The 18,551-nt window shown below is 43.1% G+C and overlaps 1 protein-coding gene and 1 non-coding gene across 2 annotated transcripts in view; one reads left to right on the plus strand and one right to left on the minus strand.

Moving 5' to 3' along the window:
• Positions 1-18,551, plus strand: part of LOC113961081 — a 521,441-nt gene that overhangs the window by 33,147 nt on the left and 469,743 nt on the right. The window lies entirely within an intron of this gene.
• On the minus strand, positions 4,124-4,269 carry LOC113961131. The gene has a single exon (XR_003532214.1). It is a non-coding gene; the product is annotated as a U4 spliceosomal RNA (small nuclear RNA).

Consider the following 18,551-nt stretch of genomic DNA (forward strand, 5'->3'; position numbering starts at 1 on the left):
AGTTAATGATCATGAATGATAGGACTTAATATTCTGTGTATTGAATTGCTTTTAATATTCAGGAATGAGAAATTATGCTTATTTCTTTGATAGCATAAATACTTTTCCCCTACATTTGGTACACGTGTGGGCTACATGAATGTCCATTTTCATTATTCAGTTATAGTGAGTATATTGGTTTTTTATGCATGAGTATATTATGTTTAGTGAGCAGCTCTGTGATTTTATCAAACTGTGGAATATTAATCCCATGGCATGTCTTTATAGAAATTTAATGCCTCAGTCTTTTTGTGATTTTTATTTTGTACAGCAACATATAAATTAAGAAGAAAGTTATAGGAATTGTAAAAATAAATGAAATTTTCAAGAGAACACATCAGTCACAGTAATAATAAAGTGAAGGAGATAAAATTACCAGCAAACAGAATGAAGCAGAATCAATACAAAATACACAAATTCATAAACTAAAAGCACAGCACTTTGCCATAAATCGAAGAGGAAACCAGTATTTTATAAAACTTAAGGCTGTTACTCATAGAGGGCAAGAGCCTTTTTTTTCTTATTAAGGATAACATACAGGGTTGGGCTTGATGATCTCAGAGGTTTTTTCCAACCCAGTTGACTCCGTAATTCTATGATTCTCCCCTAAAATTTCCATTAAATGAGTGAACCAATTTGTTGAGCAAGGAGCAATCTACCACGACTATCAGGGGTAAATCACTGTTATGGCTCAGCCTGGTGAATAGAACAGATGGTGCTGGTCCAGGATATAAAGAAGTGGGGATAAATGGGGATAATCAGTTTTTGCTGCTGATCAGCAGAGGGTATGAGAAATAAATCAGAGAAGTGTCACTTTCGCTTTGGTAACACACAGAATGAGTGATGAGAAAAGAACAAAACATGTCCTTGGTGGGCTTGGCAGTGCTGGGTTTAATAATTGGACTCGATGATTTTAGAGGGCTTTTCCAATCTAAATGACTCTGTGATTCTGTGACACTGTAATGAACAGATGGGACAATACAGTTTGTGCTGCTGTGTGCAGTGCACAAGGCAGCTGGCAGAAGGCAGCTCTGCAAGGCATGTTCCAGCACTCTGCAGCTGACACAAGAAGCAACTGCCTGGATGGAAAAAAAATGACAAAAAGGATACACTTCAAGGACCTGGACATGAGAGCCATCCCCACTGTAGTGCTTAGAACATAGAACATAGAATCAGCCAGGTTGGAAAAGACCGCTGAGACCATCAAGTCCAACCCTTGATCCACTACCGCTGTGGTCACTAGACCATGGCACTAAGTGCCACATCCAGTCTCTTCTTAAAAACCTCCAGGGATGGAGAATCCACTACTTCTCTGGGCAGCCCATTCCAATGTCTGATTACCCTGATTACCCTCTCTGGAAAGAAATTCTTCCTAATATCTAACCTAAACCTCCCCTGGCACAGCTTAAGACCATGCCCTCTTGTCTTGCTGATAGTTGCCTGGGAAAAGAGACCAATCCTCACCTGGCTACAACCTCCTTTCAGGGAGTTGTAGAGAGTGACGAGGTCTCCCCTGAGCCTCCTCTTCTCCAGGCTGAACAGCCCCAACTCCCTCAGCCTCTCCTCACAGGACTTGTGCTTGAGTCCCTACACCAGTCTCTTTGCTCTTCTCTGGACCTGCTCCAGCACCTCAATATCCTTCCTGAACTGAGGGGCCCAGAACTGCACACAGCACTCCAGGTGTGTGGCCTCACCAGCGCTGAGTACAGGGGAAGAATCGCTTCCTTGCTCCTGCTGGCCACACCATTCCTGATCCAGGCCGGGATGCCCTTGGCCTTCTTGGCCACCTGGGCACACTGCTGGCTCGTGTCCAGCTTCCTGTCAATCCAAACTCCCAGGTCCCTTTCTGCCTGGCTGCTCTCCAGCCACTCTGTCCCCAGCCTGTAGCACTGCAGGGGGTTGTTGTGGCCAAAGTGCAGGACCCCGCACCTGGCCTTGTTGAACCTCATCCTGTTGGAATCAGCCCAACTCTCCAACCTGTCCAGGTCCCTCTGCAGAGCCCTCCTGCCTTCCAGCTGATCAACACTCCCCCCCAGCTTAGTGTCATCTGCAAATTTGCTGATGATGGACTCAATCCCCTCATCTAGATCATCAATAAAGATATTGAACAGAACTGGGCCCAACATTGATCCCTGGGGGACACCACTAGTGACCGGCTGCCAACTGGATGCAGCACTGTTCACCACCACTCTCTGGGCCCAGCCATCAGCCAGTTCCTAACCCAGCACAGAGTACCCCTGTCCAAGCCGTGAGCTGCAGCTTTTTCAGGAGTATGCTGTGGGAGACGGTGTCAAAGGCTTTGCTGAAGTCCAGGTAGACACGTCCACAGCCTTCCCCTCATCCAGCAGGCAGGTCACCTGATCATAAAAGGAGATCAGGTTGGTCAGACAGGACCTGCCCTTTCTAAACTTGTGCTGGCTGGGTCTGATCCCTTGTCCATCCTGTAGGTGCTGTGGGATTGCATTTAGGATGGTCTGCTCCATAACCTTGCCAGGCACTGAGGTCAGGCTGACGGGCCTGTAGTTTCCCAGGTCCTCCTTCCGGCCCTTTTCGTGGATGGGCGTGACATTCACCAACTTCCAATCATCTGGGACCTCCCCAGTGAGCCAGGACTGTTGGTAGATGATGGAGAGAGGCTTGGCAAGTTCTTCCGCCAGCTCCCTCATCACCCTTAGGTGGATCCCATCTGGTCCCATAGACTTGTGGCGATCCAAGTGGCTCAGTAGGTCACTAACTGTTTCCTCCTGGATTACAGGGGGGCTGTTCAGATTCTTATCTCTTTCTATAAGCTCCAGAAGCCAGCTGTCCTCAGGACAGCTGTCTTACTGTTGAAAACGGAGGCAAAGAAGGTGTTAAATACCTCAGCCTTTTCCTCATCTTTGATAGCTATATTCCTGCCCATGTCCAGTAAAGAATGGAGGTTTTCCTTGCCCCTCCTTTTGCTATTGATGTATCTGTAGAAGGACTTTTTGTTATCCTTCACAGAGGTGGCAAGATTGAGTTCAAGTTGTCCCTTTGTCTCTCTAATTTTCTTTCTACATGACCTAACTATATTCCTAAATTCTTCCTGAGTAGCCAGCCCTTTTTCTGTAATTGGTAGGCTCTCTTCTTTACCCTGATTTCTTTCAAAATCTCCCTGTTCAACCAGACCAGCCGTCTTCCCCACTGGCTTGCCTTTCGGCACACTGGGACAGCCTGCTCCTGTGTGTTCAAAACTTCCTCCTTGAAGTACGTCCATCTCTCCTGGACCCCTTTGTTTTCAAGGGTTGTTTCCCAGGGTACACTCTGAAGTAGTCTTCTGAATAGGCCAAAATCTGCCCTCCGGAAGTCCAACGTAGAGGTTTTATTGACGGCCCTCCTTGCATCCCTGAGTATTGAAAACTCTATTATTTCATGGTTACTGTGTCCCAGACGTCCACCGACCACCACATCTCCCACCAGCCCCTCTCTGTTTGTGAACAGGAGGTCTAGCAGGGCTCCATCCCTGGTAGGCTCATTTACCAGCTGGAGCAGGAAATTATCCTCCATACACTCAAGGAATCTCCTAGACTGCCTCTTCTACACTGTGTGGGGTTCCCAGCAGACATCTGGCAGGTTGAAGTCACCCATGAGAATAAGGGCTGGCAATTTTGAGACATCCGCCAGCTGCTTGTAGAATAATTCATCACCCTCATCCTCTTCATTGGGTGGTCTGTAACAGACTCCCACCAGGATGTCAGCCTTGTTGGCCTTCCCCCTGATTCTGATCCACAGGTACTCAACCTTATTGTTACTGACTTCAACTTCTACAGAGTCAAGAGACTCTCTAACACATAGAGCTACCCCTCTACCTCTCCTACCCTGCCTGTCCCTTCTGAAGAGCCTGCAGCCACCCATGGTAGCACTCCAGTCATGCGAGTCATCCCACCATGTTTCCGTGATGGCGACTACATCATAGCTTTCCTGCTGGACGATGGCTTCCAGCTCCTATTGTTTGTTACCCACACTGCATGCATTGGTGAACATGCATTTCAGCTGGGCTGCTGATTTCACTTTTAACTCGGGCTTTCCACCCTTAGGCTCATCACTGGAGAGCCTGGTTTCAAGCCCTTCCCCCTTCAAAGCTAGTTTAAAGCCCTTGCCAACTGTATTTCAAGTCGCCATGGCGGGGTATTGGGAAAAGTTTTCAACTTGCAATAATCGCTCCTCGGATTAACCTAATGGGCTACGATACTGCCACTGCACAAAGGTCATGTCACCCTCTGTGTTAGTGAACAGCTGTAGTGCAGGGAGCTCTGCCTGGGGATGGATGAGGAGCTGACCAAGAGCAAATGGATCAAGAATTAAGGGAAGTCAGACACAGCTGGCTTTACTGGACTCTGTTACAGGCTACTCCACCAGAAGGGAGGAAGGGCTTTGAGCAACCTGGTCTAGTGGAAGGTGTCCTGGCCTAGGGAAGGGGGGTTGTAACTAGATAACCCTTATGGTCCCTTCCAACCCAAACCATTCTATGATTCTATGAAACCTTTAAAACTCAATCCTTCTGCTAAGGTTTAGAAAGGTGCAGAAAAAAAAATGAATACAAGAGTTAATTTTGTTTCTAGGGTCTGCTATAAAACAAAGTTCTCTTCTAGAAAGAGAGTCCACTCAAACCAAAGATTTTTAATGTTCTCTGATGTCTTCAATTATCATTGTTATGTATTTTTCTTAATCCAGATGTAAAACATTACATTATAAGAATATTAATCACCAAAATATTTGAAATAGAAAAGTTGCATCACTAATTGTGTTTTGTGGGTTTTTCCAGTTCATTTATCAGATTTATACAAAAAATAAAATGGCATAAAATAAAACAATAACAGCCCACAAACATAAGAAAATGAGATTTTTTTCTTTTGGCTTCTGAAATTTCTACTACTTTAACTTTGATCAATATCTCTCCAGTGTTTCTGGCTCCCACCCTGGAGAAGGAACAGGAGTCACACAATTCCACATATAACAAAGACATTAAATAGCTAATTAGAACATACATATCAAAGGTCAATTGCACATGAGAACTAGATAAATGTGTTCCAGTTTTGCAAATCTTTGAATTGATAAAATGCCCAAGCAAAAAAGAAATGAGGAGGAGATGATCAGAGGATCCCTGGAAGACTGCTAATTAATGATCCCTTCCCATACTGAAATCAGCACTAGTTTAATTCTCAGAAGCATCCGTAGTTTAAACACATATTTGACTAAGCAACAGTAGAAGGCAGTAATAAAAGACTTGTAGATTTACTCATCAATCCTGTATACAACCCCTGATTAAAGGAACTTAGGACACTTGTGGAATGATATGGGGGATTATGGAAAGAAAAATGACTGATTAGGTCAGATCCAGACTATTTTAAATTGAATAGTTATAATTTGTAGACCATGTAATTCCAAAGGCTCTCAAACTTCAAGTTTATACACTAGAAGAATATCCAGAAATTAAGACAACTAAGTAATTTGGATAATCTTTTTGGGTCTAATTTGACTGCCAATTCACGAAAATATCATTATTTTCTGGAATCTTAAATCTTTACAATATTCAAGACTAACAGAAGTAAATTTCTGTTCTAAACAGAAAAGGCAGATTTGAGTGACACAGACACTTACAGAGCTCTTATAAATGTTATTCTTTTTTCAGGTTTAAGCAAGGTAAACAATATGAGAAGCCAGAATCCATACCCGGGTTTAGTATTTCTGATCACAGGTTTAACATCTCCTGAGTCAATGAGCTGGACTTAAAGGAGAGAATCGCAGAAAAGAACACAGGAATATAGGATGAGGGAACATCTCTAAGGGTCAAAAAATGGTTGTCTTTTGAAGAAGAGCTTTGGATTTTCCTTAAACAAAAAGTTTCAACTTTTTCCTTCAACTCTTAAAACTTAGAGAAGCTTTAAAATAAATGCAAAAAATCTCTTTTTCTGAAAGTAATATTTTTGTTAGTAACAGGCATCCTTTGACCACAACCTTATTCCTGTGAAATGTCTGCTTGAGGACACCTACAAAAAGACACCTGAGCAATTAACAATGCTAAAGCTGAGGTATGAGTTTGGTTTTTTTCTCAACACTAATGATGAAGACATGGAAGAAAATTACTCAATGTTTTGCAAAACACAAAATTTTCTTCTAATGAAAAGCCTCAGAAAGATGCTAAAATAACTTTCATGAGCACATCTACATACCCATAACAGTCAATGATGATTTCAAAGGAAATGACAACAGGCAAAATTTAAGCCCCCAAAGTCCTTCATATTTGGCAGTTAGTGGTAAAATTCTCAGTGGTATCAGTGAGGACAAGATCAGGCCTACAGCAAGTGCTTTCGAAAATTGCATCCTACAAAATCCCCACTGACACTGTGATTATGCCACACAGAAATGATACCCAAGGAGCTGCTTGGCAGCTTACTCAAGGTAAGTAATAGAGAGATGTGGAAAGATATAGAATTGGTGAACAGCTAGAGAAGCAAAGGGTTCCACACCTTTCAAGCTGGAGGTCTCAGGCTTTTTGCTGGAGGTCTCAGGTGAGGCCAATCAGCTGATTAGGGGGTGGCACCCAGCACTGCCAAGAGGGATTTAAACGGCTGCTGGGAGTACCAGTGACCTGGAGCACGGCGAAAAGGAGCAGGCAAACAGGATCGTGGCACGGCAATTAGCAAGGCAGGGCAAGCAGGAGGGGCACAGATGCCTCCCAGCTCTCTTGGAGGAGCTTTTTTTTTTCTTTTCTTGTTTTTTTTTCCCCCATCATAACTCAGCTTAAGCCAGCAATGGTTTCCAAAAAAACGAAAACTGTTGCTGGTGCTGTTAAGACGAAGGGTGTGTCCACACAGGCAGAAGTCCTTAAGAGGGACACCAAGACGGACGCAGCTGTTCAGGCCTCTGGCTGCGCAGAGTGTTTGAGCCTGGTGTTAGCACCAGAGGACAGTGTGAGTGGGGTCTGTGTGCAATGTGAGCAGGTGAACGACTTGCTATGCCTGGTGGCAGAACTCAAGGAAGAGGTGGAGAGACTAAGAAGTATTAGGGAAAGTGAAAGGGAAATTGACTGGTGGAGTCACACCCCTTCCCCCCCAAAAGAAGTCCAGCAGGAGACAATGAAGCCCTGCCCCTCCTGCCATCAGGCAGTTGGAGCAAACCAGGTAGATGGGGGGAAATGGAAGCAGGTCCTTCACCGGAGAGGTAAAAGAACCCCCTCCCAACCCCCACCATCCCCCCGGGTGCCCTTAGAGAACAGATATGAGGCCCTGGACTCAGAGAATCAGGCAGAGAACAGACAAGAGGAAGATCTGTCTAGAAGGTCTTCTGTTTGCACCCCGTCTACCAGATGGGTTACAACTACAGCTACAAAGAAAAAAAGAAGGGTAGTTGTAATAGGTGACCCCCTTCTGAGGGGAACTGAGGGCCCTATATGTCGACTGGACCCATCCCACAGGGAGGTCTGCCGCCCTCCTGGGGCCCAGGTGAGGGATATTAGTAGGAGAATCCCTCAGCTAATTCGTCCCTCAGATTATTATCCACTGTTGGTAGTCCAGGCTGGCAGTGATGACATTAATGGAAGGAGTATCAGAGCAATTAAAAAGGACTTCAAGGTGGTGGGTCGAATAGTTGATGAGACAGGAGCACAGGTGCTGTTCGCCTCAGTTCCTGCAGTAGCAGGGATGAATAAGGAGAGGAGTAGGAAAACCCATCTTGTCAATAGGTGGCTAAGGGATTGGTGCCACCGGCGGAACTTTGGGTTTTTTGACCATGGGGCAAATTCCATCATACCTAGTCTCTTCAAATCAGATGGGCTTCATCTATCTAGCAAGGGCAAAAGGACGCTAGCCCCGCCATGGCGACTTGAAATACAGTTGGCAAGGGCTTTAAACTAGCTTTGAAGGGGGAAGGGCTTGAAACCAGGCTCTCCAGTGATGAGCCTAAGGGTGGAAAGCCCGAGTTAAAAGTGAAATCAGCAGCCCAGCTGAAATGCATGTTCACCAATGCATGCAGTGTGGGTAACAAACAATAGGAGCTGGAAGCCATCGTCCAGCAGGAAAGCTATGATGTAGTCGCCATCACGGAAACATGGTGGGATGACTCGCATGACTGGAGTGCTACCATGGGTGGCTGCAGGCTCTTCAGAAGGGACAGGCAGGGTAGGAGAGGTAGAGGGGTAGCTCTATGTGTTAGAGAGTCTCTTGACTCTGTAGAAGTTGAAGTCAGTAACAATAAGGTTGAGTACCTGTGGATCAGAATCAGGGGGAAGGCCAACAAGGCTGACATCCTGGTGGGAGTCTGTTACAGACCACCCAATGAAGAGGATGAGGGTGATGAATTATTCTACAAGCAGCTGGCGGATGTCTCAAAATTGCCAGCCCTTATTCTCATGGGTGACTTCAACCTGCCAGATGTCTGCTGGGAACCCCACACAGTGTAGAAGAGGCAGTCTAGGAGATTCCTTGAGTGTATGGAGGATAATTTCCTGCTCCAGCTGGTAAATGAGCCTACCAGGGATGGAGCCCTGCTAGACCTCCTGTTCACAAACAGAGAGGGGCTGGTGGGAGATGTGGTGGTCGGTGGACGTCTGGGACACAGTAACCATGAAATAATAGAGTTTTCAATACTCAGGGATGCAAGGAGGGCCGTCAATAAAACCTCTACGTTGGACTTCCGGAGGGCAGATTTTGGCCTATTCAGAAGACTACTTCAGAGTGTACCCTGGGAAACAACCCTTGAAAACAAAGGGGTCCAGGAGAGATGGACGTACTTCAAGGAGGAAGTTTTGAACACACAGGAGCAGGCTGTCCCAGTGTGCCGAAAGGCAAGCCAGTGGGGAAGACGGCTGGTCTGGTTGAACAGGGAGATTTTGAAAGAAATCAGGGTAAAGAAGAGAGCCTACCAATTACAGAAAAAGGGCTGGCTACTCAGGAAGAATTTAGGAATATAGTTAGGTCATGTAGAAAGAAAATTAGAGAGACAAAGGGACAACTTGAACTCAATCTTGCCACCTCTGTGAAGGATAACAAAAAGTCCTTCTACAGATACATCAATAGCAAAAGGAGGGGCAAGGAAAACCTCCATTCTTTACTGGACATGGGCAGGAATATAGCTATCAAAGATGAGGAAAAGGCTGAGGTATTTAACACCTTCTTTGCCTCCGTTTTCAACAGTAAGACAGCTGTCCTGAGGACAGCTGGCTTCTGGAGCTTATAGAAAGAGATAAGAATCTGAACAGCCCCCCTGTAATCCAGGAGGAAACAGTTAGTGACCTACTGAGCCACTTGGATCGCCACAAGTCTATGGGACCAGATGGGATCCACCTAAGGGTGATGAGGGAGCTGGCGGAAGAACTTGCCAAGCCTCTCTCCATCATCTACCAACAGTCCTGGCTCACTGGGGAGGTCCCAGATGATTGGAAGTTGGTGAATGTCACGCCCATCCACGAAAAGGGCCGGAAGGAGGACCTGGGAAACTACAGGCCCGTCAGCCTGACCTCAGTGCCTGGCAAGGTTATGGAGCAGACCATCCTAAATGCAATCCCACAGCACCTACAGGATGGACAAGGGATCAGACCCAGCCAGCACAAGTTTAGAAAGGGCAGGTCCTGTCTGACCAACCTGATCTCCTTTTATGATCAGGTGACCTGCCTGCTGGATGAGGGGAAGGCTGTGGACGTGTCTACCTGGACTTCAGCAAAGCCTTTGACACCGTCTCCCACAGCATACTCCTGAAAAAGCTGCAGCTCACGGCTTGGACAGGGGTACTCTGTGCTGGGTTAGGAACTGGCTGATGGCTGGGCCCAGAGAGTGGTGGTGAACAGTGCTGCATCCAGTTGGCAGCCGGTCACTAGTGGTGTCCCCCAGGGATCAATGTTGGGCCCAGTTCTGTTCAATATCTTTATTGATGATCTAGATGAGGGGATTGAGTCCATCATCAGCAAATTTGCAGATGACACTAAGCTGGGGGGGAGTGTTGATCAGCTGGAAGGCAGGAGGGCTCTGCAGAGGGACCTGGACAGGTTGGAGAGTTGGGCTGATTCCAACAGGATGAGGTTCAACAAGGCCAGGTGCGGGGTCCTGCACTTTGGCCACAACAACCCCCTGCAGTGCTACAGGCTGGGGACAGAGTGGCTGGAGAGCAGCCAGGCAGAAAGGGACCTGGGAGTTTGGATTGACAGGAAGCTGGACACGAGCCAGCAGTGTGCCCAGGTGGCCAAGAAGGCCAAGGGCATCCCGGCCTGGATCAGGAATGGTGTGGCCAGCAGGAGCAAGGAAGCGATTCTTCCCCTGTACTCAGCGCTGGTGAGGCCACACACCTGGAGTGCTGTGTGCAGTTCTGGGCCCCTCAGTTCAGGAAGGATATTGAGGTGCTGGAGCAGGTCCAGAGAAGAGCAAAGAGACTGGTGTAGGGACTCAAGCACAAGTCCTGTGAGGAGAGGCTGAGGGAGTTGGGGCTGTTCAGCCTGGAGAAGAGGAGGCTCAGGGGAGACCTCGTCACTCTCTACAACTCCCTGAAAGGAGGTTGTAGCCAGGTGAGGATTGGTCTCTTTTCCCAGGCAACTATCAGCAAGACAAGAGGGCATGGTCTTAAGCTGTGCCAGGGGAGGTTTAGGTTAGATATTAGGAAGAATTTCTTTCCAGAGAGGGTAATCAGGGTAATCAGACATTGGAATGGGCTGCCCAGAGAAGTAGTGGATTCTCCATCCCTGGAGGTTTTTAAGAAGAGACTGGATGTGGCACTTAGTGCCATGGTCTAGTGACCACAGCGGTAGTGGATCAAGGGTTGGACTTGATGGTCTCAGCGGTCTTTTCCAACCTGGCTGATTCTGTGGTTCTATGATGCCCTTCTCTTTTGTTCCCTGCCTCTCCTAAAGAACCTGTGTCCTTCCTTGCTACATTAAGTTGTCTTCTTTTGATTATTTTTTTCTTTTTGTTCACTCTGCTATGAAGGCATTCTTGGGTTGTGCCGATAATTCTTTTTCAGCAGAGGAAAGAATTATTTGCGGACAAAACTAGAATAATTTATACTGTAGTGTCTTCCTTTTTGAGTTCTGAAGAAAATGAGAAGGAATTTGAAAGGAGCCAGATAAAAATCCTGAAGAAATGAGTCAAAAAGAACAAAGAGGGAAATGCTACTTCAGAGTGTGGTTGATGTGCAATCATCCCAATATGTTTCTTTTAACATGGAATGGCTCAGAGTTGCCCGATTTTGCCCCTTACAGCAAAATAGTCACACTGATAGTGTAATATTCCTCATTGTGTTCATCCTATTGCTATATTCAAACACAATGCACATCTATCAAACACAATGAGCTTTTCAAAGATATAATTGGGCAATTTTGTTGTGAATGGTGTATGATTTCAGAACCTTTGTGGTGCTCACTGGATGTGCTCTATCCACAATTTAGTAAATGAAATTGTACCCTAGCAACTGCTAACAATACAAGGATGTGCAAAGACCTGAGCAAATAAGTGCCTCTGTAAATCAATATTTTTGAGGTGCCTGATAGTACTGTGATTTTGAACTGTATTTCTAGTGGTGGCAAGATATGGTGAAGTAATTGCGAAGGCCTGTGTCACAAAGAAGGTGCTTCTATTTGCTCTCATTTTACTTCATATATATCCCCTTCAATATCCTTTGATTATGGGGTGACTGTTTTGGAAGATCAGCCTTGCAAAAAGGTTCCCTTCAGTCACATCAATAGAGGCACAGCTGGCTGAATAGTTTTCAAATTACTTTTTCAGAGGAAAATACTTGAGTCATTAAAACACAAACTGGTTGAGCATAAAGGTCCCTTTCATTGAGATTACTATTACCAGAAAAAAAGTGTAAAAGCAATTATGTCTTATGAAAGAACAGATTTGAGAATTTGCTTATTTGGACATTAAACATGATCTACAGCAAAAAATACGGATGAAATATAACAAGTCTTCAGAATTATTGAAACAAAGTGTTTGATTTACTCCCTTTTATTTGATTTGAATGAGATTTTTGCTTTTCAAGCTTTTTTTGAGGTTTGAAGTTTAGACTTGATTCAAGCCAGTGAAAATGTCAAGGAATCTTGCAGAATGGTGAAAATGTTTTCATTCCCTTTTTTTAACAGTCTACTCTGAATGCAAAGGAGAAACACCTTTCTGTTCTTACTTTGAAATCTTCTGCTTTTTTATAAAACATACACTATGCTCATCCTCTAACCTTGACGCATAGGGTGCTAAGGGAACTTATTGCAAGTTTTGCTTCTGATAAAACAGTGCTTGACTGCCTGAGCTGATGAAGAGCCCCTATGAGCTACTACTAATGATACAGCCAATTTGATCAGATAGATACAAATAATGAAGTTGGTCTAATTGCCTCTGGCAAGATGCAGTGGTGCATATACTCACTACCCTATTCACCGTGAGTTATGTCAACATGTCACATGTAGGAACCTTTGAGAATAATCTTCTTATAGAATAACAATGAGGCTTATGCTTCATTCTCTTCTGTTTCCTGTTGATACCTGATGGTTTTTTATCATATGGGGTCTTGATACCTGTAGGAACAAGGTACTCCTTCTAGTGATGTTGATGTTTTTTTTTGGCACATCTTGAATCATAGAATCATAGGATGGTTTGCGTTGGAAGGGATCTTAAAGACCACCTAGTTACAAACCCCTGCCAAGGGCAGGGACACCTTCGACTAGACCAGGTTTCTCCAAGTCTTGTCCAACCTGGCCTTGAAGACTTCCACGGATGGGGCAGCCACAGCTTCTCTGGGCGATGTCTGCCAGTCCCCCATCATGCTCACTGTGGAGAATTTCTTCCCCAGGGTTTTCTCTTCTCCAGGCTGAGAAGCCCCAACTTTATAATTTGTCTTCATAGGATAGGTGTTCCAACCCTCTAATCTTCTTTGTGGCAGTTCCTTGAAAGAGGATTCTCTTTTTCTCCCTGAAATAGCTAGAACTAAGCCCAAGAGTCTGGAATTTCTCTTAGCACTGAAATAATCTTAATAGCAATAATATCCTTTTACAAGTGAAGATATGAGATGCTTGCATGCTTGTTTCCAGTGGTGTTTTTAGCAAACTGTGTTTTCCTAGTCTGGCTTTTCGCTGTGGATACTTTAAATGTTTGCAGCGAAGTAACTGGATAATCAGGCTAGGTCTCCAATGATGGAATAAAGACAATGGAATAAAGATGGTCCTCAATGAATGCTCAGGATGTTCAAAGTATATGCCTGCTGCATACTGTTACTGATTGCAAGAGTGACAGGAATGAGAAAATTTCCAGCTGATATGTTAATAAACACAATCACATGTTATTAGATCAAAATAATTCTAGGCCACGTCTAGCAATAATATATCTAAAGCAACCTCATTTCCATCACCAAAGGGAAAGAATGACCAACGTTTTGTACCTTGGTAGTTAGAAAGGGAAGCTGGCTGCCTTATTGGATGACCATACCTTACTGCTTCAGATTCCCTTTTAACTGAAAAAAAGACATAAATAGTGTATGAAGATATAGGGAGAGATTCAGGAGTGAAAATGTCCTTGTTTAGTTCTCTTCACCTTCCATGACACAATTGGTGGCAAGAACAGTTTTGAACTGCCACTTAGAGGAAATCCAAAGAATTAAAAAAGAAGAAATAGCTTCTAACCCACTAAATCTACAAGCTGTGCTCCTTACGATTTATGACATGTGCTGTTGCTGGTTTGGGCATAAAAAACGCAATGCTCTCACACCAATGAATGCCTAAGTACCTTTATTTTTGCATGTACTACGTAATGCATTCTGTGAAAAGCAGTCTTTTGGAAATCAAAAGGACCACCCTGTGAGAACAGATTCAGTTTTCAGTCCCATTTATGATTCTCTTGCATTGAATGCCACAGTGACATTGCCAGACAAGCAATCTTGTCCCAGAATTGGATTCTCATTATGTTTTAATTCACAGAGCAATTATTGTTTCATGTACGATATATAGCAAAAACTCTACAAAGTTAACTTAAAAAATGTAGGCAATATTGAAGAAGCAGGATGTGAAGCTGCTTTGCCTCAAAGCCACTATGTTCTGCTTTCTTTCCTGCCTTTGGTTTCTCAGCTGCCTCATGATAATGCAAAGAGGAAGAATATTCAACAGAGGTTTGGAAAGATGATGGAAAGAAGAAAGTAGACCAGCAAAAAGGAGTACCCTCTTCTGTACTCAGGACAGGTTAAAAAATTTCAATATATTTCTCAAACTAATAGCACATTTCTTTTGAAATGTTCCCGCCAAAGGCAGAAACAAAACTCCTACCAGCTTCAAGGGTCAGTTTTGGCTTCACAGAGAAAGGCAGCATCTGATGATGCCTAACAGTTCAGCTTGTATGTGTAGAGAGGGAAGAGTAAAAGAAAGGGGATTGAGGAGAAGGGCAAGAAGTAAATGAAAGACAGAAAGCATTTTAATGCATTGTTATTTTGAACAACATGATTTTGTGAGTCCAACACACAGGTGTCTGCCTTTGTGGATACATAGGAAAACATTTTAAAAATCTTGTCCATGCTATTTACAATGACTATGGAAAACACATACCTAACTAAAACAGGTTTGAGGTTATGACCTGATGTTATGGACAGGAGGAGAAGATTCTTTCAGAATACCTCTGAGAACACGTACACAAAGTATTTTGAGCGTGGTCACAAATACAAGCATTCCTGCATTTCTGATACAAAACACTAATATAATTGACCTTGTATTTAAATCAATATTGTTAATCAGGAGTGTTTGAGAACATGTGAAGAAGAATTCATGAGAGACTGGATGTCTAAGCTTAACAACTTCTCCTTATTTCTTTGATTCCTCTTCTGCCTATTTGCACTTCAAAATATTATGTTCCCATCACATTTATCGTGGTCCCACATAGGGTTTATTCAAGCTGCTGTGTTCTTGTGATCCCTATAGGTATATAAAAATTGCTATATAAACCAGCCAAAGCTTTGAAAGTATTTTGAAAGTATTTTGAAAATTTGAAGTCTGGCAAACATCAAGGTGTTCAACTATGAAATATGATGCATCTTTTAACACTTCTCAGTTATTAGATGAACTTGAAAAATTCAAGTAGCACTTATTCAAAACAAGTCTCTTCAAATGAATTATTTCCATTTATGAATTGCAAGGTCCTACAAAGTTGAAATACTTTTGAGGAACTGTCAAAAGAGCTTTGACTTTGAGCTTAAACCTAATTTGTATGCAACACTCTAAAAGTCAGATCCATGTGTTTAGGCTAGCTAGATAGCTAAAGGCACCAAATCCAATTAAAATATTTTGTGTGACAGGAGCAGGCATAGTAATTTTTGAAATGAGATTGTGGGGATTTTGTTGTAAAGTTCCACTGGAACTATAGTGTATTTTATGGAATAAAATGAAAAAAGCACCAATATCACAGAAGATGTGTTTTTAAATAAATGTAACAGGTTCTGAGGTGGTGCATTATGACCAGGACAATTCAGAGAATGCCTGATCCTGACTATGGTCTTCCAGCTTGCTCTGCCAGTGGCATTGTATTGTTCAAGCTGATACATGTTTTCATCAGTCCCAGATATTTTTCATGCCATTCCAATGGAGTAATTAGCAGAAAGAAAGCCTGAATAATTCTGAAGTTACATACTACTGCTATTATTATTGTATATATTATTAAATGATACTGCTGCTCAGGCCTGCTTTTTCCCTTGTACAGTTCAAATCACTTAGGAAATAAGCTCTGACCCCTTAGGAAAGCATAAAATGTTTCAGGATGGGCTTCACACTAGACTACAATTTCCAGTTTCTCCAGGTCTTGCCTGTGCTGAAAGAACTAGCAGGAAAAAAATAAATTCACTTCTCAATTACCTGTCATGGTTTCAGCAAAATAGTCTATTCAATTTCATAACAATTGTAAAATTTTCAATTCAGTGTAGAGTTATTTTAATGAAAATAATGTAAAAAAATTGCAGACTGTCATAGAAAAATTTAAAATATTTTTCTTAAAATAGAAATTAACTGAGATTTCATTTGAAAAAGAATGTAATTTGTAATTCAGTGTCATCTATATTGCCTCAATGACTGTTTTGGTGTAGATGCAATCCACTGATGAAGTGGAATTTTCCTCCAAAATGTTCCAACCTATCCCAGAACCCAAACTTTTTTTTATTTTTAATGCATTTTGCATTTACTTGAAGTTATTCTTATTAACGTTGCAAATAATTGCATGGCTATTTTTCAGAGGTTCAGTCATTTTCAGTGGACTTCAGCTGTGTGTTTGCTTGATCAGCTCATCAGAATTGACCCTCTCTTCTAGGAGATAGGAAATAGGTGTAAATATTTGCAGTTACCCTTATTCTTAACAGATATATCCAGAACAAATGAAATATGAGAAACATGAACATTCATATGCTTAGGTTTGTTTTGGCACTGCCAGTTATGTTTGTTCTCATATATCCTTTGCAGTTTCCTTGTATGTATGCCTGTCTTAGTATCACAGGCATAATTAAGGCTGGAAGGGATTTCAGGTGGTCTCAAGTACAAGGCCTGACACATGATAAGCAGATGACTATTCTCCCGTCCTCAGCAGGATTTTTGCCAACAGTCTCCATTCCCAGGTCAAGGCTGCCCATTGCCCGTCCCTGAATTTTATGGAGACCCTGTTGGCCTTTTTTCCCCTGCCGTGTCCTGCTCATCTGGATGACAGTCCTGTCCTCATGTGTGTTGACTAGTCCTTGAAACTTGCTGTCAACTTCAAAGTTCATGAATGTGCCTTCTGGCATGTCCTGCAGGTCACTGAGAGATGTTAAATGACATGTCCAACAACACATCCAACAGTCCACTTCTTACCAGGCTGTACTGTTCAAACTCTGATACAGGCAGACTGTGGCAGAAAACATTGGCCAGCTTTGGTCAAATCCAGTCAAGTTTACACTGCTCCCCTGCCATCCACAAGTTCAGTTGTTTCATCACAGAAGGTAATCAGCTGGGTCAGGCAAGATCTACCTTTGATAAAGCCATGTTGACTGTATCCATTCCCCTTCTACTCTTTCATATGCCCAGAAATGTGTTCCAAGAGGACTCAATCTGTGATTTTACCAAGAGTCAGTGTGAGGCTGACTGATCTATAGATCATCGCTTTGTCCTTTTTTGAAGGTGTGTGTGATTAACTGCCCTTCTCCTGTCTGTGAGCTGAGCTCTGGCTTGAATGACACCATTGCTACATGCCTAGGCAACTTTTATAAATTCTACCTTTGCACCTTGTCCTTGATCCCACCCTTGTACACTGCATTTTTATGCTGGAGCTCTATCATGATGTTCTTTTTAGCCAAGTCCTGACAAACTGACGGTTCCTATGCCTGGAGAATGCTCTTAAAGGTCTGCCAGCTTTCCTTACCTCCTTTGCTTTTCAGAGCAGCCTGCCATGGATCCCACCTACTTGGTTACCATTCCCTAAGTCCAACCCAGCTCACCTGAAGTCCAGGCATTGTACTTTGCTAAAAAGATTTTAATTTTCTCTTTTTACTAGTTCAACTTTGAAGTGCAGATGCCTGTACAATTCATTTAGCAGGTTCTTGCCTCTCAACTCCTAATGACTCTCCACCCCTCCATTTACACTCTTTTAAACTAGCAGCTATTTCTGAACTTTGATGTTTCCTGCATTTCAGTGCGACATACTCCTAACTGCTACATTTAACTGTATTTGCAGTTTCTCACCACCAGCTTCTGTAATGTCAAGACTCACTGATGTGTTTTATTACAAAAAGGTGACATCAGTTGTTTTTTATGTTCTTACAGCAAAGATGTTTGTGTTTGTATCTAAAAAAAAGCATCCTCCTTAAAGTGACAACTTAGGTAGCGTACTTTGATGACAGGAATATGTTATTTAATATCCTCTTTATTTTTCTATTTCAAGATTTGGAATGAATCTTTTTTTTAATTGGCAGTAAGAGAGAAACATATTTTTCCTCAGAAAGAGGAAATTGGAAACTGGACATTTGTAAGAATTATGAAATTGAATATTATTTTCATGTTTTCTTCAAACCTGGCTATTTAAGTGTGCTTGCTTTGGCTGGGGTAGAGTTAACTTTATTCACAGTGGCTGGTATGGGGCTGTGTTTTGGATTTGTGCTGATGCTGAACACAGGGTTGATAATATAGAGATGTTTTTGTTATTGCTGAGGAGTGTTTGTACAGACACAAGACCTTTTTTTTGTTTTCCACATTGGGGAGGAGGCTAGGGGTTCATGGGAAGCTAGAAGGTGGCACAGACAGGACAAGTGACCCAAATGGCCAAAGGGATATTCCAGACCATATCACATCATGCTCAGTGTATAAAGTGGGGGAAGAAGGAGGAAAGGGGGCACATTTGGAGTGATGGTGTTTGTCTTCCCAAGGAACCACTGCATATGATGGGGCCCTGCTCTCCTGGAGATGGCTGAGCACCTGCCTGCCCCATGGAAAGCAGTGAGTTAATTCCTTGTTTTGTTTTGCCTGTATGTGTGGCTTTTTTTTTTTCCCATTAAAGTGTTCTTATTTCAACCCACAGGTTTTC

This window comes from Neopelma chrysocephalum, unplaced genomic scaffold (genome assembly GCF_003984885.1).
Source record: "Neopelma chrysocephalum unplaced genomic scaffold, ASM398488v2 Primary Assembly neopelma1_97034, whole genome shotgun sequence".
Taxonomy (NCBI): Eukaryota; Metazoa; Chordata; class Aves; order Passeriformes; family Pipridae; genus Neopelma; species Neopelma chrysocephalum.